This window comes from Rhagoletis pomonella, unplaced genomic scaffold (genome assembly GCF_013731165.1).
Source record: "Rhagoletis pomonella isolate Grant_MI unplaced genomic scaffold, Rhpom_1.0 Rhpom_scaffold_00006, whole genome shotgun sequence".
Taxonomy (NCBI): domain Eukaryota; kingdom Metazoa; phylum Arthropoda; class Insecta; order Diptera; family Tephritidae; genus Rhagoletis; species Rhagoletis pomonella.
The window spans coordinates 11476489-11500823 of NW_023458560.1; the positions used below are offsets into that span (position 1 = coordinate 11476489).

Consider the following 24335-nt stretch of genomic DNA (forward strand, 5'->3'; position numbering starts at 1 on the left):
AGTCATTCTCTTTTGAGGTAAATATAATTTTCTAGGACTAATCAAAACGCTCGAAACTATAATAATACATTGATTACATGCCATTTAAGTGTTATACATGCTCAGATTATTTAAATTCCGTAATTATCATTTTTAATCGCTTGCCCCGTTTGGATCAAATCTAGTAATTAAATACCAAAAATTTTTTTTTGGAATTTAAGAAATCTAAGCTTGAATAATACCTAAATGACATGTAACCAATGTATTCTTATAGTTTCGAGCATTTTGATTAATCCTAGTAAATTATATTGACCTAAAAACAGGATGACTTATTTTCTTACGTGCAATTCCTATGGGAAAAATAAACACTCGATGTGCGACCTCTTAGAATTATCGTAGAGAGGGGAGATCCATGGTCCTCCATCATTACTATAGCAAATACTAAAATCTAAGTGCGATGGCGGTTGCATTGCCGGATTTTTATTTTTATTTTATTGACGTTGTCTAATATACAAATGTACACACAAATGTATATGAATTTGTACATAAAGATGTAAATAAAGTTCCTTAACAATATACATATGTACATTTATCTACGCATGTAAACATACAAACATCCGTGCTTATGCATATATGGGTGATTCTCTCTATGGATAATAGAACTAGGGGACACAATTGGGAGCCGAAAATTTCCAACTAATTTTTGCAGGGATGTATAGAAGACATAATTCTCTACAATGTGTGGTCAGAAAAATAAAGAAATTAACCGCGTAATGAGATGAGAATGAGTACTACCATCTTTATAAATATTGTGAAAATTTTCAACATTTTATCAGGGATAATGAGCGATAATGGATAGGCAGGACAAGAATACGACAGTTTGTGGAGGATCACCCATATCTCGATATATGTAGGTAGAATAGAAAAACATTAACAAAAAAAAAAACAGCAACAAAACTTACATCACAGTATTCTTGATTATTTGCTTCTCTCTGCTTCGTGTTGTTGTTATTCTAAAATGTGAAACGCTTTTTTCTTGGGTTTTCTCATTTGAATATTGTGTTTTGCGTTGGTTGGAGGTTTGGTTAAAGTTATCAGCTTCCTTGAAATTATTCTGAATTGAAATTGTTGAACGGTTTTTTTGTTTTTACGTTTGGTATTTCTGTTGTTGCATTTCAATGTTAAAGCGTACATAGGTCTCCTTACGGTTGTTTACTTGCTGGAATTGTTGTTGGTTCAAATGATACTCCATTTGTTTAAGCGTTTGTTGTTGCTTTATGCATATTTCGTTTTTTTTTTTTTTTTTTACAATTTTTAATTAATTTCAATCAGTTTAATTCGAATATATTATGCTTCCCTTGTTTGCATTTCTGGACTAGGAAACATACCTGCAAACAGAGCAAAAAAAGAAATACACAGAAATCAGATTGCGGAAATTGTATTTCAAATGTGCATTTCTTTACTATACAACAACAGTTAAAAGCTCTGTTATGCGGTAATTGATGTGATACAAATTACAAAATACCTTTAAGTTTCCACTGAGGGAACTACGATATCTCTTATATGAGTACAAGATTTTTATTTTTTTTTTCATCGAAAAGTAAATTTTTAATACATAAACCACCTATCCTTGATATTAGATAATTTCAATTTCATAGTGTATCACAAATTGTTATAAATTGTTATTTTTATGATCTTGTCTATCAATATGGACGTTTGAACTAATATTGTGCTGGACTTCCACTGAAAGTCTACCTATTCCCGAAAAGATTAATTCACCGAGCCCAATTGAAAGTGGTTGAGTGTAATTGAGCCTTAGACGTAAGATTTAACCTTAGCCACGATTGAGGAATGAAATGCTTTGAAACTACCAATGCAACAATTTAAATCCCTTTTCGTAGCAGAAATGTATTTTGTAGGCCCTGGTTAAAGCAACATCGCAAAAAATATAGAAAAAGGTTTTTTCTTAACAGCGAATGTATTTCTGCCATGAAAAACAGCTTCTCATAAAAATACAATCGCCGTTCGGAGTCGGCGTAAAACTGTAGGTCCCTCCGCTTTGTGTGACAACATCAAGGCGCACGCCACAAGTCGGAGGAGAAGCTCGGCCAAACACTAACATATGTGTAAGCGCCAATCTATTATTATTATTAAACGGTATCGAATAATACTTTTGCATTGTTTGTTTGACTTTTTTTGCAATTTTTTGCTGAAGAATGTATAAGTAAGTGCGGCCATGGAAAAATTCAAGTTTACCAACATGGCAATACTAATTTTTTGTTTGCATTGTAAACATATATATATATATATATATATGTACATATGTATCTACATATATACACTTGTAGTCAGCTGATTAAGACAAGTGATATTTTGACTAGTTTTGGCTATTTTTCTTTTGTTTATTTAATATTTTTATTTTTTTTTTATAAAAGTTTGGTACTTTTCCTAACCAGCGCCACATAAATCCACATTTCAAACTTCGTACAAAAATTATGAAAATTCAACAACCTTTAACAATTGCACCCAAAAATTTTAAACTTTTTATTTTGAACTTTTAGAAAAATCTTGGGCACGCAGTTTTGTAGCTCATTAAAATGCTTATTTCAAGACGCAAGAAAATCGTGTTGATTTTTAATATATATTTTTTTTTGCCAAAACTAGTACAAAATTTCACTTCACTGAATCAGCTGACCACAAGGGTATCTATAGATAAGTACATTTAAAAGTGAGTTTTGTGCTAAAAACATCAATAAAAAAAATATAAATGTAGAAACATAATGAAAAGAGTTTCTTTGCTCCTGTTAGATCCAAGGTATTTGTTAATCACTGCAGTGAAATAGAAAGCATTTTCAAATGCATGTGTAACGTGTGAGATGGGCGTAACAATTGGGCAATTTTGATAATTTTCCGAAATAATTCTTGACTAGAGTAAAAGTTAGAAAGTACCAAATTTGACTCATAATATATGCCTACAAAACTGCTGTGCAAAATCGACCTACGACAACTCCTGTATGGGTACGTTGGCCATGAGTTGCTGGTGGCGCTGCAGACTGCAGTGAACCTATCTCTCCAATTTTTCTTATTTACATGCATTGAGTAGAGAAACAAACTTCAAAAAAGGGTAGTAGACGTGGAAATGGGCAATTCTTCTTTCCTAACTGAAAGTAAGTTATAAACCAAATTTCAACCAAATCGGAGTATGTTTCATATTTTTGGCCGCAGCCTATTTGGGGAAGTTACACTGTGCAGTGCAACCACACCTGCGCGTGTACCGCAAGTAAAGTTTTGCTTTCCTTGGGATTTGCCTCCTAATTAGTAATGGCGAGATTAGCGTTAATCTAGTGTTTATATTCGAAAGGCATAACGAGTTCCCTGTTCTGATTAATCGATTAATTACGAAATTAGCATTTTTTTATATATCCAAATCATAATAAATCTCGTTTCAAGATTTGACAAATGGTAACACTGTTTATAAGTGAAATAGCTCTGGAATTTCTTAAAAAGTTACACCGCTGTTTACAATGTTGTGTAAAAATTACATACATTGCATTCCAAAAGCCGAAGGATGAATGATGATACATTTCCTTTAATTAATCTAAATTGTCAAGTTTCAGATTAAGACGGATTATTGAAACCTTTCCTCGTTTTCCCACAAATATTACCACTTCATTGCTACATCAGCAAAGGCGAAACGTCTATTTTCTAAAGCCGGGGCAATAGCTTTAGAAGGACGAAAGAGCGGATCAACTACTAAAAAGCTTTCAAAATCACTTTTTTCACAAACTGATTTAAATTTTCATTAAAAGGCGGAACGTCTATTTTCTAAAGCCGGGGCAATAGCTTTGGAAGGACGAAGCTGATCAACTACTAGAAATCAAAATTACTTTTTTCAAAAATTCATTTAAATAAAAAATTGGAATCAAGGTCTTTCTGTTTTTTATGATTAAAAAGATGAAATCCGACTAATCGATTAATATTTTTTAATTAATTGCAATTAACTATTTTTTTGCATTGCAATTAATCTTTTGATACATTAATCGAACTAGTAAATTTTAATTGCCATCCCTGCTCCTGTTATTCAAAAAGAATTGATCACTCACAGAAAATCAAAAATATGTACTGACGTACTCTAATATGTAGTTGCAGAATAATAAGCTCTTCATTTCTGTGGCAACAAAACAAGGCAGCTTAACTGCCGTCCCTAAATTGGAGCGCTAAGCGTTGCGTTATCCATTGTCAACGAGTGTCAGCGCGCGCTATCCCCAAATCAACGCATCGTTATTTTTGACGTTTTTTCAGGTCGTCTCGTTTTTATTCTCGTTTCCTCTTTCACTTTTTTGTCCCTTCTCTTTCTTTCCGTCTTCTGGATCCAACTTCAACACGTGACGCCCTGTCATAAATTAAAATTCCATTTGCTCGGCGTTAGCGCCGCGTTATTGTGGGATGCTTCATACAAATTGTATGGGCATGAGGATTTTTGACAGTTGCTTGACGCTTGACGCGCCAATTTAGGGATGGCAGTAAGTCGGGTGGTTGGTATCAGATTTAAGCTTAGTATTCAGCGCTCGAGAAGAGAAAACAATTCCATATACATAGGAAAAGGTTGAAGAAATGGGGAAGAAATTTTCTTATGTCAAATTTCTTTAAAGGCGTACTGCCTCAGCTCTCAAATATAAGTACACTTATTACCACGCTTTTATCATTTCGATCTCTTGTTTGTCCAGGCATAGAATACAAAACTAGTCTAGACATCAACCTCGTCGATGGAACATAGAATATGCAAAAGTCTCGACATCTGCCTTGCCAGAAGTAATTAATAATTTAACAAGCGCATTATTATTACTACGCCTAAAATTATGCATTGCGCTTTAGCGGAACCGCGCGATACGCCATTTCTTTAAATAAAATTAATTGATGCTATATGTAAATATGTACATATGTATATAGGCACATGTACGTTGAAAGAGAAAATAAATAAAAGTCAGTTTGATAAAATACAATACACATTCAGAATATCGTTGAATTATTTCAAGATCTATTGCAAAATTTATACAGACAAGACTAAAAAGTAGAAAATAAATAAAATAAAATAACTTTATAATAGTTTCTATAAATGAACTAAATAAAAAGTAGAAAATAATACATATTTCCCTGTCCCATAGAATTTGATTTGATAACTTTTACTTTTGAAATTTTGGCAAGTCATAAACATTTATGGAATGAAAATTAAAAACTTGGAGCGCATGCAATACAAACCATTACACTTAATTGACAATATTTGAGATCGATTTTAAGCGATCGATATCCATATGGGCAAATCTAAAAAAACAGGTAACCTTGGTGTTGTTTAGCTTTATTTTCACTGTTGGAAACTATATCAAGCTGGTTGCTTTTGGATATAATTCATTGACGTATACTTGAAGCCTAAAAAAAAATTGGATCAATTTGCTGCATAACTTTTGAATTATAGGTGTTTAAATAAAAAATAATAATGAAAACAAGTGAATTTTTTATGTAATTTTTAAGAGGTGAAAAATTAATTATGTCATAACTTTTGAAGCACACCATATACTGATTTGCAATTTTATGTGCAATTAGTACTTATGTGTACACTTCATATGTAGTAGGTAAGAAAGGTGTGCATTAAAAAATAGCGAAATGGCAAGTAACTCAAAATCTGTAATTCCACATTTCACAATTTTCAAAATTTTCGGTTTATCGCGTATAGTTTTTGAAGCATTTAAGTTCAAGAACTTTTTAAGTATGTCACAAATAATTTGATACCTGTGCAAGAGCTGTGCTTTCAGAATAAACCAACTTTTAAAGATAAAATATTCTGCGATCTTGAGCGTAATTTTTATTCCAAAAACAATTTAATTAAAGGCACATTTGGAAAATACGTCGAAACGCTCTAAATATTTCTATAACTGCTAGTCCTTATAAAATTACATATACCTGTAAAATTCATCAAAAAATTTGTCTCTAGAAGTGTGTTAAAACCCTGAGTTACTACTTTTAATGATGCTCCTTCTTTTAGTCAGAATATTTCGAGAGTGGTATCAAAGAAACTTTTTTTCGACAAATGTTCTGATAGTTGCTCTTACTTAATTGGAGCCTTCTAAATTCAATGGCGTCCTAAGTTTTACCCTATTGGCTCCACTTTTCGAGATAGCGGTACTTGGAACTTTGCTTAAATTTTAACTATTTTATAAAAAAAAGTCCCTGGGTTTTGAAGATATTTCACTAAAATTTTGCACATAACCGTTTTTTAATATTATCTTAACTATTCCATAAAATCATCCAAATCAGTTCACTAAAACATATAGCTCCCATACAACTGATTGATCAGAGATGAGTAATCAGTTGTATTGGAGCTATATGTAAATGTTAACCTATTTCGATAATTTTAAGAAATAATTAAGGTAATATTAAACAACTGTTATGTGCAAAATTTTAATAAAATAACTTCAAAATTGAGGGAGTTATTTATAAAATAGTTAAAATTTAATCAAATTTTCAAGTACCGTTATCTCGGAAACCGAAGCCAATCTGGTAAAACAGGGCACGCCATTGAATTTAGAACATCCCAATTAAGTGAGTTCAACTTTCGAAATCTTTCCTCAAAGTTTACAACTTGAACAGCGTAATTTCAACCCGGCTTATTCTTTTGTTTTCTATTTCATGCTTATTCCTCGTCTAACTTTTGAAGCACTTAATGAAAATGAATTACACTTATATTAATCGATTTATTAAGAGATTACGAATAAAATGATATATAAAACATAGGTGTGCTCACAAATTTAAAAATTAAAATTTTTTTTTTGAAAGTGTACCTATTTTTAGATTTGTATGTATTACTTTTCATATCAATTCAAGTCTATTACATGCGCCCCACGTTTTTCATTTTCAATCTCATTAATTGTTTATAATGACTTTTGTTCAAATTTTAATATCTAAAGTTATCAAAACAAATTCTATGGGACAGCGAAATATTATTTTCTACTTTTTAGTCCATTTACAGAAGCGTGGTATATAAAAAAGTTTTTTTTTATTTATTTTATTTAATTTTAAAATGTTTTTTTTTAAGAAAAATATGAATATGGCAACGCAGATTTTTCACAATGAAGAAATGAAACGTCAAAATTACTTATCCGCTTGAAGTAATATATGCCGATTTTTTCTTAAATTTTTTCTTGTGAGCTGGATACTAGCTTTATTTTTTTCATGTTTATTTGCCAAGAGTTTTTCAATGACGAATAGTACATTATACTAAAGTCAACCTTCCAACTTAAGCTACTTTGTTTTGTTGGCACAGATTTCATTTCGACACAATAATGTTCAAAATACGTGCAGTGATGATTAACATAATTTTCATACCAACACACTATGTGCTTATAAAAGTGCAGTTTATGTAGAAATACATATGTATGTATATGTATGTGCAAGATGTAAATTTGCTTGATAAGAATTCGATTATGAAAAATACTTACATATCCAATAATCCAGGACTTGAGATTGACAATTTGCAGTGAGAATGAAGTTAAATATTTTTTTGCAGAAAAGTTGAGTACGTACCTGAAATGGAAGAAATAAACTGATGTTAAAAAAGTATGTCACCTTTATTAGCTTCTGATACTCATTTTAAAAAATTTATGCATACTGGATTTTCAAGAATGTAACTTAAAAACATATCTTCGATTTTTAATGAATCCTTTGAAAATTCCTGTAAGGCATAGAATGACTCAGCCACTCTACTAAGTTCTAGTGGCTTTTCGCAAATTAGTACAAAAGCAGCACTTCCGAATGAAATGAGGAATACTAAATCGTGTAGGGTTCGAATGAATACGCCTTTGGAAACCCTTACTCCCCGATGCTGCTAAATAATACTGGTTTACAGCAAAAATGTTCTATAGATGCCACTATTCAATTCGTATGTAGAATTGTTCGGTGAATCCGAAAATCGAGTTAAATTTTTTTAAGTGAAACTTCGATGGCGGCGGATGGTTGGTTGGGAGTAAATTTGCAAATTCAACGGAAATTGCACACGGAGATTTTGTAATCGAAATTCTTTGGATTTTGCTGTCGATATTTTCTTAACTTATCGATATAATAATGGATATTTTTATAGATTTTGTTATCGATATTTCTATTGATTTTGTTATCGATTATTCATCAATTTTGTTATCGCTATCGTTATCGATTTTGTTATCGGTTACTTATCGATTTTGTTATCGAGTATTTATCGATTTTGTTATCGACTATTGATAGGTTTTTTATCGATTTTGTTATCGATATTTTTTATCGATTTTTGTTATCGATTATGTATCGAACTTATTATCGATATTTTATCGATTTTGTTATCGATATTTTGATCGATTTTCTAACCGATTTTGCTACCGATATTATTATCGATTTTGCTATTTTGATCGATTTTCTAACCGATTTTGCTACCAATATTATTACCGATTTTGCTTTCGATATTTTCGGAACTTATCGTATAATAATCGATATTTTTATCGATTTTGTTATCGATATTTTAATTGATTTTTAACGATTTTGTCATCGATATTGTTATCGATTTTGTTATCGATTATTTATCGATTTCGTTATCGATTTTGTTATCGATTATTTATAGATTTTGTCATCGATTTCGTTATCGATATTTTTATCGGTTTTGTTATCGATATTTTGTTGGATGCTACTATCGATTTTGTTATCGATAGAGTTAAGATAAAAATGAAAATAAAAGAAAACAGAGTAACATAAATGTAATTAGAACGAACAGGGAAAGAGGTAGGCACCTAGATAGAAAAAAGACAAAAGTATAACCTTAAGCAAAAAAATGTATGTACATATATTGGCTATGAGACAAAATAGATATGAAACGTAAGTTTCACTTCCCCAGTGTGGCCCAGGCGCACTTACTTTTTTCTATGGATAACTTCTCGAGATATTTGCAATTTACCATTATTCAGCTTAATAAAAATGTGGTTTCACTTAATCACATATATCTAACGAACCAATTGAATAATCGTAATACGAGATACGGAAAATGAAAGCTAATAAAATTCTACGTACACCATATATACATCACTTTTCGATAGCCCTGATAGTTTCTGAGAATTTAATTATTAATTTCTGACACCTCTTGCTTTCAATGCAAACACTCTACCTACACAGGTGGCCTATAAGTAACACTCTTTTCTGCTCAAATTTCATATACAAAATTCCTGTGCATTTTTATTTGATCAATCCTTCTTATTATAGATTTTTTCTAAAGGAACAGGCTTTAACACAAGTGAATTTACACAGAAACTGTTGTATTTTTAATTTTTTCCTTGTTAAAGTTTGAATTCTGGAATCTGGAATAATTAATTAATTCCTCAGAAACTAGCATGGCTATCGAAAAGTGATGTATATACGGTTTATGGAGAATTTTATTTTCTTACATTTTCCGTATCTCTTATTACGATTATTTAATTGGTTCGTAAGATATACATATGTGATTAAGTGGAACCAATCTTTTTTTAAATTGCAAATATATCGAAAACGTATCCATAAAGAAAAAAATTAGCTCGATTTTCGGAAGAACAATTTTCTGGAGAACAATAACAAAATTAAAATTTGTGATCCAGTGTAATTGTTCGATAATAAAAATATGTCGAGCTTATCACATCTAATTTTAGATTATATTTAATAGCAATGGAAATGTGATTTGCGATACCATGATACATACAGTGCCAAACAGAAGTATTGGCACAGTGAACTTTTCGCAATATATGCAAAGTTGTTTATTCTAATTTATTTTCGATAATTTTTTATAAAAATATTGTTCATTCTACACCAGAAATCATGATAATAAAATCTCTATACTTTGTGCAAAACTCAGGAAAATTCATTAAATTTGCACACTAATTTGCAACTTTTTATTCAGATTTTTTAGAAAAATTCTAAGTATGCAGTTTTGTAGTCCATTCAATTTTGGTATGGCAAGATGCAAGTTTAAAGTTGCTAGAGAATCGGGTTGATTTTTGGCAATTTTTTTAGTGGAAGGTGTTGCTCGTTTTCTCCGTAAAAAATTAATTGTCGAATATATTTTGTATGGAAGAACTAGCGTGAAAAAAATTACCAAAAATCAACGCGATTTTCTAGCGACTTCAAACCTGCACTTTGTTATACTATATTTGAATATATATATATATATAAAACTGCATACCTAAAATTTTTCTAAAAAATCGGAATAAAAAGTTGCAAATTAGTGTGGCTGCATTCCAAAACGTCAAAATACAAAGTATCAGTATCTTTTATTCCTAAACCTCAGTAGATTGTAATTCCAAATGTGCGCAACCAATGTTAGATGCTAGTTTTCAACTAGGTTGCGCAAATTAGACTTTTTCTCCTAGTGCTGTTTAGAAATAAAAGACACTGATGCTTTGTATTTTGACGTTTTGGAATTCACCCTGTGCAAGTTTAATGAATTTTCCTGAGTTTTGCACAAAGTTTAGAGATTTTATTATCATGATTTCTGGTGTAGAATGAACAATATTTTTATAAAAAATTATCGAAAATAAATTAGAATAAAAAACTTTGCATATATTGCGAAAAGTTCACTGTGCCAATACTTCTGTTCGGCACTGTATATTATTTCCATAGCAATCATATGTACACTTGTGTTCAGCTGATTAAGTCAAGTGACATTTTGACTAGCTTTGGCTATTTTTCTTTTGTTTATTTAACGTTCATATTTTTTTATAAAAGTTTAGCACTTTACCTAACCAGCGCCACATTAATCCACATTTCAGACTTCGTACAAAAATTATGAAAATTCAACAAACTTGAACATTTGTACACAAAAAGTTTAAACTTTTTATTCAGAATTTTTAGAAACATTTTCGGTATGCAGTTTTCTGGCTCATTAAATTTTAGCGCAAATTTCAAGACGCTAGAAAATCGCATTAATTTTTAATATTTTAAAATTTTAAAATGTTAAAAATCAACACGATTTTCTAGCGTCTACAAAACTGCATACCCAAAATTTTTCTAACAATTCTGAATAAAATGTTTACATTTTCGGGTGTAAATGTTTAAAACTTATTCAATTTTCATAATTTTTGTACGAAGTTTGACATGTGGATTTATTTGGCGCTGGTTAGGTAGAGTGCTAGACTAGAAAAAGAGTCAAAATATCACTTGACTTAATCAGCTGACCACAAGGGTACATACATAAACACTTACATAAGTTCATATGTATATATACACATATGTACTTTCCCAGTGGGAAAATGTAATTCATGGTAATCGAAAAAAATAATCAGTAAAACAGCAATTTTCAAATCCGAAAACGGGTATTTCCATACGTCACATTTTTTTTCTTTCACTATTTTTTGACCTCTATATCTAACTGAAAAATAAAAACAATCGAACAGCATGGTACTTAAATATGTGTTCGCAATTAAGGAAGTTGATTTTTTCTTTTCTTATAAAATCGCAAAACGCTGCGAATTGTGGATGGCTCTTTTCATGAAACTTGTTTTAATATGATTTGGAGTAATTCTAGTTGTGTCTAGAGTTTTTTGAATTAGGGCAACTTGATAATTTTTTTTTTTTTTTATGTGAAATGTTACATGACGTGACATAAATTTTCATCATTATAGTATTGTTAATATTGCTTTTAAATGAATTTTTAACGCAAAAAAAACATGAATTTTATGTCGACTATACTTTATAGCTTGACTTCAGCGCCAATCCAGGGTAAATTTTTTGGAAATCTATGATTTATTATGCTTCAACTACATATGCCAAATTCGAACCAAATGGTACCCTAAATTCGGTTTTTCGAAATACATATCTCGATCCTGGCGCCGTCTAGCAATACCATTTTACGCAAACATTTTTCTGCTTACATAACCAGTATATGTATATGTATTTAAAAAAAAAACAGAAAATTTTGCTCATAAATACGTTAGATATATGACTATAATTTTTTTTCGCGGTAGACCTTCCGATGGAAACACCCACCCGGCGAAAAGTATGGCATTCAATTTTGCATTATGTATGTATGTACATAGTAATCGGCGAATGTATGCGACTTAATATGAATTTTTTAGGACTTTTTGGATACATTAGATTGTTGATTACATATTTCTCAGAACTGGAATCTAAAACTTACAAGAAACACACATTTCCTTGTTTATTACGCATTAACGCAATACTACTTTTCCAACTGGGCTGGTATGTATATTCATGTGCATATGTACATATATTGTACATATGTATGTATATTAATAAGTATTTACTTCTAGCGTACATTATGCATATCTACAAATTTTCACAAAAAAGTCCCGACGTTGCTAATTGCAAAAAATTATTATGGCTATGGAAAAATACACATCACGAATGATCTACATACTCTTACATACTAGAATGTTTGCACAAACATAACTGAGTATGTGTATAGAATATAACGTTTCGCTACATTGTATTAACGGCTAGACGATTACGTACAAATTTATAGGTATACATACATACGTACGCGCATATGTAGTACCTATATAGACTTAAGACAGCAGCAGCAACATCAACGTCAATCTCATCAGAATCGACTACGACGAAGACGAGGCGCTAAGCAGAAATCACACAAAGAAATGAAAATCTATTGACTGGAATGGCTGTTGTTGCAAATTGTTATCATAGCTGTTTTTTTGTGTTCGCCTTCCTCCACATTGCTTCCGCCGGCACTGATGCTATTCACGCCATGATGGTACGTCCCCCCTCCGCTTGCAACCCTCCACATTTTACTATTCAGAGGAGTTCGTGCGTTTTCTGTGCTTCGTCTTTCCGCTTATATTACCAACAGTTCAATGAACTTAATTTCATATTTTTCGCGCGCGCGCGCTTCTTTCTTAATCGCAACTCTCCCATTTCTTTTTTCATGCTGACGCACATTGATATGTACATATGTATGTACGTATATGTATTTCACAGCACATAGATAAATAAATAAAAACTAATGTACATATGTACGTATGTGTATTGTCAACATTATCTACAGCTGTTTTTTTTTTGCATTCTGCCACTCCAACGGTTCTGGATGACATTTATGAGGCCATATAAAGTTCGTCTCCAACGATCCACTTACATCCAAAGGCACACATACAATCATATGAACATACTTACATAAAAACATATGTAAGTATGTATGAGCATGTACATATTCTTCTTCTTCTTGTTTGGCGCTGTAACCGCGTAAACGATTTTGGCCGAGTCCAACAAAGCATGCTTGTCATTTTTCTTCCATGCCCACTGGCGCCAATTGAAAATACCAAGGAAAGCCAAATCCTTCTCCACCTGGTCTTTGCAGCGCAGAGGAGGCCTTCCTCTTCCTCCGTTATCAGTATGTTGTAAAGCTCATCGTTATATCGTCTACGCTATTCGCCATCGCAAACGCGTAAAGGCCCGAAAACCTTTCATTTTCATTTCATTTCATTTATTAAACAAATTCATTAATACAATAAGATCTTAAAGCTCTTTTATAGTACAACAGTAATTATAAAGCACAAACATAAAGCAACAAAAGGAAAACAATAAGTAAAAATAAAAAATAAAAGAAAAAGAAGAAAAATGCAACTAGTTCTAAGACTAAACACTGACATTATTACTTAAGTAAAAACACAACAACACAAACGTAAACATGTGTAGATAAATCGCAGAATCTTTCTCTCTAAAACTTCAATATCCGCCTCATCAGATGTTTTCATTGTCGAGCGTGACAAGTTGTCCATGTATTTTATATGGAGAAAAAACAGGGTTTCGTGGAAATGGTATAGAATTCTTGAAAATCAATGTTTTTTTTATCGGAACACTTTGTTTCTCTCCAAAAGACTGCCGATAATAATACCCAATTGTTTATTTTGACATTTTTTATTACTAGCGATTTTTAATGTTTTCCCCGTTGCATGTTTTAAGGTTTTTAGGGGTCCTATACAAAATAGTTAGTAATTGAAAATGGTTAAGTAAAGAATTGGATATTATTATTGAAAGTCTTCTGAAGTTTTCCGGTCGAAAAATTAAGATTTTCAAGAACACTATACCATTTCTACGAAAACTTGTTTCCAATATAAAATCTATGGACAACTTTGAGCGGCCTCAAAATGTTTTTTGATTTCAAGATGAAAAAACAGGGGTATAATTTTTTTCAGTATAGCACAATCCTGGAGGGTGAGATCATTAAAATTCCGACTTTAACTTTTTTGCACCACTCTGCCGAGCCCAAAATGTTTAAAAATCTTCTTTTTGATGCAGAAATACTTCTAGAGCGTCTAATTAATTGCACTTCTGCATCAAAAAGAAAGTTTTGAAAAATTCGTCGCTAACGTTTTTTTGGCCGTTAGGTATCGATATGTTTATTGGTTTGGTTAAATTTTGTTTTGAACTTATTTGACATCAATCGCACAGAAACTCCACAAGTAAAAAAGTTAACAAAGCAGTAAAGAAATTTTAGAAATTTACCGCTTATGTAAATGGAGTGATTAGGGAAATGAAAAGAAGATATCGACGCAAATGCAGGTTGGCATGGAGATTTTTTAGGTGTTAGTTAATATTGTTTTGTTGAAAGTTGAATAAAATTCGAACATAAGAAACCGAAATATGAAATCGACATCGAAGTGGAGAAATTTCAAATAGATAAATAAATAATAGGGAAACAAAATGAAAAGCACTCAAAAGCTAGTGGTCATATTCATGCATACAAATGTATGGTTGTACATATGTATGTACATATATACATACATACGAAATATGCATGTACTCGTATGTATGCACAACAATCAGGCCATTAGTCAGCTGACTTTACAAACCAACAGACATACTCATGTGAATTGGCAACGTTGCTAGACATTTGCAACTACATGCATACTACATACAAATACTTACGTGAAAAAATAACTGTATGTATGCATGCATGAATGTGCTAATAATAAAGGTGACCGTTGCCACAGTCACAGCACTGCAGTAACAGCATAAGTCAATGACATTTGGAAATTTCGTAGGTGAGATGTGGCGGCATAGACGCAGACAAATCACTTGGAACACTGGTGCGATCGGGAAACAGAGAAGAAAGGCACACACAAAAACTTCATTTCAACTTTAACACTAAAGTGCCGTCAATGAACGCCACTAATCGTTGGGGATTGAGCGCGAAGTAGCAAAGCGTTGATATGCTGACGACGATGTGTTCAAGCTGAAGCTGTGCCCGCTCGTACGAATCGAATGGGTGGCAGAGTAGGTAGGAGGGTGATAATTGTGGAGGAGAAATCTTCATGACACCAAAGCTGAAATGCAAATATGTATATGACTTTTTTATTTTTGGTTTCATTAAATATAGACGAAAATAGTAAGTGCGATTGGGCCACACTGGAGAAGTGAAACTTACATTACATATCTATTTTGTCTCATAACCAATATACATACATACATACATCTGCTTTTGCTCCTGGTTATTTTTTTTTTGTCTTTTCTATCTAGATCCCTACCTCTACCCCTGTTCCTTCTAATTACATTTATGTATGTTATTCTGTTTGTTTTTCTTAATCTTCATTTTTATCTTTATACTCTGTCGATAACAAAATCTATAGTAACATTCAACAAAATATCGATAACAAAACCAATAAAAATACCGATAACAAAATCGATAAAGATATCGATAACAAAATTGATAAAACAATCGATAGCGAAATCAATAAAAATATCGATAACAAAATCGATAAACAATGGATAACAAAATCTCTAACAACTTAGATAAAAATATCGATAATAAAATCTACAACAATATCGATAACAAAACCAATAACAGTATCGATAAAAGCATCGATAAGAAAATCGATAAAAATATCGACAACAAAATCGATAAAAATTTCGATTATTTTATTTCATTTCCCGTATCTCCTATTACGATTATTCAATTGGTCCGTAAGATATGTGATTAAGTGAAACCGCAATTTTTTAGGCTGAATAACGGTAAATTGCAAATATCTCGAAAAGTTAGCCACAGAAAAAGTTATCTTGATTTTCGAAATCACCGAGCAATTCTACATAGGAATTGGATAGTGGCCTCTATAGAACATTTTTTGCTGTAAACCAGTGTAATTTAAGTAAATGAAAACATTAAATTACTTAAATAATTGAACTTCTGATTTACTAAGATTTAATTGAATAATTTTACTTTTCATTAAACATAAATCGGATTATATTGATTAAACAAATATAATTTTTTAATTATTCCGTTTTGGTTTTTTTCTTCTATTTTTTGCCTTATAACAATTATATCCAACAATTTTATTGAGCTTGAGGCCGCTTTTTTATGAAAAATGTTGTGGAAACAAGTAAAAAGTCTAAGTGAGGGGCGGAGCCGAACATTAGATACCTTGTGCAAGTAGCAAATATAGTTTTTTCACCTTTCCGAAAACTACCGTTACATGGTAACCAGGAGTGCATCCCTATTTCAAATATCTTCGATAAACTTATGTAGTTCCATGTTGGTATTGTTGTAGGCTGGTCGATCTACTTCTCCATGTGCAAGAAAAATACTTTTTTTTTTTTTTTTTTTTTTTATGTAGTTCCATTTTCCATTTTCCAAAATTCCATAATAATGCTACCATTCCATAAATATGCTATAAGTGGGCGTGGCTACGCCTATTTTCCAAAAATTTTAAATATCCTTATTTTTCGCCTAAAAACTATTGTAAACATCAATTTTGAGTGAATAAGCTTCAGTAGTTCAGTAGGCGTGATTATTGTCCGATTTTCAAAACTATCCGTCCTACGCCAAAATGAAAGCACACATACCAAGTTTGGTTAAGATATCTCAATTTTTACTCGAGTTATCGTGTGCACAGGCGGACGGACGGACCGAAGGACGGACAGACAGTCACCGCTTAATCGATTTCTTTTTTCATTCTTATCATTTATGTATACATATGTCTATATCTATCCCGATTCCCTTGTGCACAAGTGCCCTCGGGTATAAAAACACAATAACTTGCGCACGGTAGAAGTTACCAGTGAACCCGCATGCCGTTGAAACGCCCAGAATTGAGTTTCAAAACTTAAAAAATATTCCAATTATTAGTCAGAGTTATAAGAGATCCGAGTGCCATATTTCATCTAAAACCGTTTCTGAGTGAAGAGCAGTCTCGCATAGTGCATGTTTTTAACTTCGTCAAATTTGAAATTAGGCTATACCGATGGAAAAACTGCTTAACACATCTATAGGCTCATGACCCCTCATTCCTTTTCAAAAGTATTCTCAAACTAAAATCTTCTTAAATCTCCTTCGTCTGACATTGTGATGCACATGTATTTCAATAAACTGATGAACTCATTAGAATTTGACTGTTCGAACAAATAGCAACCCTCCTAAATAAAGCTCAAGAATAAAGCCTTTTCAAACCCATTTCGATAGATACCCGTCTTTTAATAATTCATACAACTTATTGAATAATTTAAATGTAACTTTTGAAACACGTGGAAACCGTCTTCAAACATTACAAATCTTGAGTCTAAAGGTTTTTATATTTCATATACTTTTTGTATTAGTTAATTGAGTTAGACCTTTCAAACAGGTGGCAGCCCTCTTCAAAAGTATTTTCAAGCTTAGTCCCTGTTAACTCTCGTTCGCCGAACATTGCGATACATATCTTAATTAACTGATAAATTAAGTGGAATTTGATTTTTCAAAAAACGTGGCAATACAGTTCAGAAGTAAAACTTTTTTAAACCGCCTTTGATTGACACCCATATTTTAATAATTCATTTGACTTATTAAATAATTTGAATTCCAACACCTCAAAGATATTATTTGCGTTCAAACTAAAGATTTCTTAACACTCCTTCAAGCAGGTGGCAACCCTCTTCAAAATATTTTCAAAATACTACTTTCTTAAACTCCTTTCGTTTCACACCCATATTGTGATACATATTTCTCTTACCAATTTTTAAAAAATTAAAACCTTATTGCACGTCTACAGTCCAAGCCTTTTAATTTGCCAACTCATTTCGGCAGTTCGAACGACGGTGCAGACATGATGATTTTGATTATTAAATAATTTGAGTTTAATTGTTCAGCAGGTGGCAACTCTTTTCGAAAAACTAAAACCCTACAGACCAAGCGCTTTAATTTGGCAACTAATTTTTGAAAATCGGGCGAACGGTACAGATATTTTGTAATGGGCAAACAATGCCTTCGCGCATTATATAAATAGATAGCTGCTATTTCATAGATCACCACATCTCCTCCTCAGACTTTTTCATCGAGTGCACTGGGACTTGAATCAGCAACTCCGGCATACAAAGCCAGTGGTGTACTCACTGAGTCCACAGGACTATCTTCCCCAAATATACGACATCTTAATAATTTAAGCTACTTCAAAATGTTAAAATTCAACGATGAAAATATGTTCTTCTCGCCAAAACGAACGAATGTACATAGTGTAATAAAACTAGTGTCTCACCAAATGAAAAAAATAACATTAAGTAAAAGATGACTATGATTTGAGAAACTAAAATTTAATCTTTACAATTTTTATTGGTGCACTCGAAATTCGTTCTAAAATTGTTATACATATGAAAAAAATAATATATACATGCATATGTGCATAAAGAAGACTGTGTAAAAATCCTAAACGCCCATATTTAATTACTTTTAAATAATATGGATTTTAAGTTAGTTAAGGCGTGCGAGCGAACATGTTATGGCGTTTTCTTTTCTCGAAAAAAATGTCACCTTCCTTTTTGGCAACATTATCAGAGTGCAACATTTTTAAGAAAGAGCACGCAATATGCATGTGACGATGCTGAAAAAGAGCACTAAAACTTGACAGCTCGGGCGCAGGGAAGAATAAATGCAACATTATTTCGAGAAACGAAAACGCTATTAGATGACTGTATATGATGCTACGTTGCGTATACGTTACATACGCAACTACGAGTATCGAGCATGAGTGGTTATTTTTACTTTCTTTAGTATATCTCTTTGTATCTGCCGATTCTGAGTTAACTATGCACTGTGAATTTGGCCTTAAGTTTTCATTTAAACACAATTTTGCGATGGAGTCTTGATATTTTCACAAAACTGAAGATAATGCATTTTCTAAGATATTTGAACCACCATTTTACTTAACCTTTGTTCCAATAATTCTAGACACCAATGAAATGATCCATTTCTTTATTTCAGCCTTAATTTTAGACGACATTGTATGAATAGGGAATTAAATAGCAGCTTCGTCTCTGCTCTTTAATTTAAACTTTGGGTTCACTGTTTTTCTGCCTTTCATTTTTTTATTCATGGCTATTATATACTTAAGCACTCGTTTATGTATTTACGTACATGTATGTGCATGCATACATATATTTCTGTAAAAGTCTTTATTTTGGGCTGCATCACACAGCCTTTTTTCTCTGCTCTTCAACAAAAGTAGCACAAATGGCAACTAAACGAAGCCAAAGTGGCTGCTTAAGCGCGCCTTAAGTGCTCGTTAAAGTTTATTAAGATAATTTGGAGAACTTCACAGAAAATGGAACAGTTTTGAAATGCAAATTGATTTCTTTTTTAATTTTTTTTTAATTCAGAGTACACTATTTTTAAACACTATGAAAGTATCTATGGAAGTGTATGTAAGAATTTGTTCTCTTCTGATGACAACAGTGGCCGACAAAAATTATTTTTTATTATTCGAAGAAGTGATGCTGCTCGTGCGTTAGAAAGACTGCAAGTGGATATAACTTTTGTATGTGTATAATTTATGTCTGATAGTAGATTTATACAAATACTCGTGTACTCTGGCATATATATTGACTGATCTTGGTGATCATACGTCGATTTAATCTATTTGTGTACATAGTATGTATGTATGTATGCCTACAACTTGTGCATACAAAAATTAACGCTTCACTCATTTGATCAGTGCTTATCCTCCAATTTATTGGGTCTCGATGTTGTCACACACAAGTGGACGGACCTCAAGTTATACGCGGCCTCAGAAGGGCAAATAGGTTTTTTATGAGAAGATTTTTCATGACAGAAGTACACTTGAGAGTTTCCCAATGTACGCCACGGGGCGTCCGCTATGAAAAAGGAAAAACAAAAAAAACTTTTTTGGACGTTGCTCGGAGCAGCAAGAATTGAATCTACTGAGGTAAGTACACACCTCCAGCCACTTGGATACGGGGGCCGTAAAGTGTTTAATAGAACTAGAAAAAATTGAAAACTTTTCAATCGAGAAATCGCACACACAAATCGTAAGAACAAATATTGTTTTCCTTTCATTAGGATCGAATAAACGGACTCTAATAATAATAATCTTAATATTTCTGGCACTCCTTAGACTAGTGAGTTCCTTCATTAAGTTATTGCCAAATAGTATGACGCTCAAATTATTGTTGTAAATGGCTATATTTGTTTTCGAAAAACTTTAGAAACGTGGTTAACGCAGAAATTAACCGATATGCATTTAAGATTTGCTACAGGCATCTACTTATTTAAGAATACTCAGTACATATATGTAAATCTATTTAATCCGGTGAACAGGTATGATCAAGAGCTGTATATCTGATGGCTCTAATGCTCAAAAATCGCTTAAAATTATTGTTTATACATTACATACCATAAACTCTGAGTTTATATTTTTTTATTTTTTCGCCGTCAAAACATGCGTAAATGTATTTATGCCTTACCGTGTATACAAGATATATATGTACATACACATAGTAAGCAGTAAACATTAATACGAAAAGGAAGTAAACTAGCGACGCTTAAGCACATATTAATATTTATTTATATAAATATTTATCTACACGTTCGTACACACACATATGCACATACTTACTAGGTCTTATGTACGCATGTGCCTGTTGCTTTTTATTATTATACCTGTTATTAGCTGTTTGGGAATAACCGGTTCTACCTTTTTCGATATTTAATGCGTATTTTGTTTAGTTCTTCTACAAAGTCTGTACCTCTTCAAATTTCTGTGGGCTTTTATATGCATGTATGCACGTACATACAAATGTATGTATGTATGTATATAAAAATATGTATGTATGTATAATGCCATATTACATATTTACAACAGGTACATTTCTTGTTTACTTATCCAGATTCCTCTTTCCATTTGATAGGTACATTGTTGGGACCGGTTTCTACCTGCATTTCAACACAATCTTTCCTTTGATTATTAAAAACAAACAAAAAAATTAAAAAATCAACGACACTTTGTTTGTCTGTGGCTGAGTTTGAAGCAAAAAGGTGAGAATTTCATTTCTGAATAATAAACTGGTTCCTCTTCGCTCTTATTCAAATATGTACATAAATGTAGTCTTCTGTTGGTTATGATAATTTCATACATATGTATGTCCATCTCCAGGAGATACATAAATAAGTAAGTATAGAATTCACATCTATATATACATAAGCATATTCGTAGGTTATATCTATCTGTATGTATTCCATGAAGGCCTAAGCACGAAAAGATTTCTTTTTGTCTTTTCTTTGAACATATTGCATGTATTGATGAGAGTTTTTCAAGAAGTGAACAGAATTTACCTCGGCCTACAATAGAGAGCCTGGAAGAAGGCCAATCGAGTTAAGCTTCAAGCAAACGTCGTACAATAGGCCATGAGCGGAAAAAATTATATTTGTGATGGTCAGATATACTAGTTATTTATATTTATTACTTCTACACCCATTGGGTAATCCGTAAGACTAGACAGCGAACAAAAATGTTAAGATTGAAAACTAAGCCAATAAAGCCACGGGACTGAATAACCTTTGTATTTAAAAAAATTTATAAACTAACATTTGCTTAAAGTGACAGAGCTCTGAATCGAACAACACATCGAGCCCGTACCGCCAAAAAATATTAGCGACATTTTTTTTTTTAATTTTCTTTTTGATGCAGAATTGCATCTAGATGCTCTAGGGATATTTCCGCATCAAAAAGACAATTTTTGGAAAATATTTCACTTACGTTTTTTTGGCGGTTAGGGCTCGATATGTACATTAGACTGCATCCATTATATTTTAAGACTTCCGTGAGCTGGACCGATTTGAAAATACCTCCAAAATGGAGTTTTTATTTATCAAAATAGTTTCAAAATAGTGTAGATATGTTTATGTGCTTGGGTTCAAATCGAACGTAAGTACTTTAAAATCTAATAACTACAAGATAGTTAACTAATTTTATAATCGCAATAAATAAATGGAAAGTCGGTCAAGTAGCAACAGTTTATACACGCGCACAAACATACGCACATACATAGATACGAAAATACATACATACGTATGTATATGTGCACAGTTTTATTTGTCATAAATTCACATTTGAGGCACATGTTATGTTTTCAACGCTAATGCCGTAAATGGCACCTCACCACGTTACACTCGTAGGCCCCAGCAACATTAATCAAAACTAAATATTTACTAACCAATTGAATACACTTGCATGTCCTTCTAGCACTATCTTATCAAATTTCATGTGCGTTATCTCATCAGTTTTATGTCGTCCAGTAATCTAATCTGTGCTGATAACTCCCGAACTGTAAAACTATTATGTACAACGTAATGGAAATATTAAGTATATATACATATGTATGTATGTCATAATTGAATTTTTAAAGCAAAAATTTTTGGTATTTTTTTATTATGCAGCATCAGTTCCTACAAGAGGTGACAACCCTCCCATATGTAGTTTAGGAGTAAAGCCTTTTCCAAACACTTTCGATTGATACCCTTATTGTTATAATTTATTTAACTGTAACACTTCTTTTAGATAGTTGATCACTAAAATTAAACTTGTTCGAATAATTTTAGGCCACTGAACCGAAATATGAATAGATTTATTTTTCAAAAATGGTTTTCGAAATATATGTAAGTAAAAATCATGTTCTCTAGGTCTTTTCGGTGCTGTTGGCAGAAATCTGAGGGAATGTAAGTTGAACTCAACTATTTCGGAATATACATATATAAATGTGTTTTCCTTTATAGGCAACATAGACGGTGCGTCCGACTTGCGAGTCATTTGGGTACGTGTTGACTCGCCTTCGACTACACACAGTTGAATCACTCAGAGTCATGACGGGAGTCATGTTGGTGTAACTAACACATATTTATTTTCACAAACACATCCAAACCGACTCACGAGTCAGACACACTGTGTATGCCGCCTATTATATTGGTGTTATACAAGTTGGAAATATAATTTTGAGTATGCAAGCGTTGAAATTTAGATAAATGCGAAGCAAGAGCTTTTGAGAATTTTCTTTTTCATTTCAATTTCTAAAAGGCGTTTTCTCAAGTAGGTTTAAAATGTATCTGCCCTTCAAACACATTTTTACCGAACAAATTGTGTGTTTAAAGGGCAAATCACATTTGAAACCTATATGAGAAAATGCCTCTTATACTAGGTTTACATAGAAGTAGATTATCCTCATTTTCGAGCTTAATTCCCTACTCTGTAACTAGAAAAGGAGATTAGCCATACAAAACACGATACTCGTTACTCTGTAATTATAAAATAATCTCAGATTAAACCGATAACTTTTCGGTGTCCAAGCTAGTTTTATCGATTATTTTTGCGAATAAGAGGGGAAATGTCAAATGTAAAAGTAAATAAAAATGGACGCTAGCAAGGAAACGAGATTTGTAAAGGTAGCTTTTCCTTCAGCTGTGAGACTAATAATTTGTAATTTGCCTGTGTAAACGCGGTGATTAATAAACGAGCTTTGATTGAGATTATATTTATATGTACTTTTAGATAATGAGATAAACTGGAAATATATGTACATACATATAATACATCAGCTTAAAGGTAAGGAAATTTGGTGAACGAAAATCTAATATATAAAAATCTCGTGTCACGGTGTTAGTGGTCGAACTCCTCCGAAACGGCTGGACCGATCTTTATGAAATTTTTTGTGTATATTTGGTAGATATGAGAATCGGATGTAAAGTATATTTCATACCGCTAGGTTCAGGGGGCGTGGCACCTCCCATACAAACCGATTTTTTCATACTGCAAATCTCTGGAAGTGTTCATGGTAGAGTACTCTAACTTGGCATGGAGATATATCAAACCAATCGCATACTCATGGAGAAAAATTGTGGTTATTGGAAAAGGGGGCGTGGCGCCTCCCATACAAACCGATTTTTTTATACTGCATATCTCTGGAAGTGTTCATGGTAGAGTACTCTAACTTGGTATCTAGATATATCAAACCAATGGCATACTCATGGAGAAAAATTGTGATTATTGGAAAAGGGGGCGTGGCACCTTCCATACAAACCGAATTTATCATACTGCATA

General features: G+C 32.2%; 1 protein-coding gene and 1 long non-coding RNA gene across 2 annotated transcripts in view; one reads left to right on the forward strand and one right to left on the reverse strand.

The window, feature by feature from the left end:
* The window catches only part of LOC118740406 (protein split ends), a gene marked incomplete in the record, with an annotated part of 189286 nt that overhangs the window by 82139 nt on the left and 82812 nt on the right, over positions 1–24335 (forward strand).
* On the reverse strand, positions 1269–8107 carry LOC118740409. Its single transcript, XR_004993130.1, has 2 exons — positions 7473–8107; positions 1269–1367 (listed from the first exon to the last, which is right to left on the reverse strand). It is a non-coding gene; the product is annotated as an uncharacterized LOC118740409 (long non-coding RNA).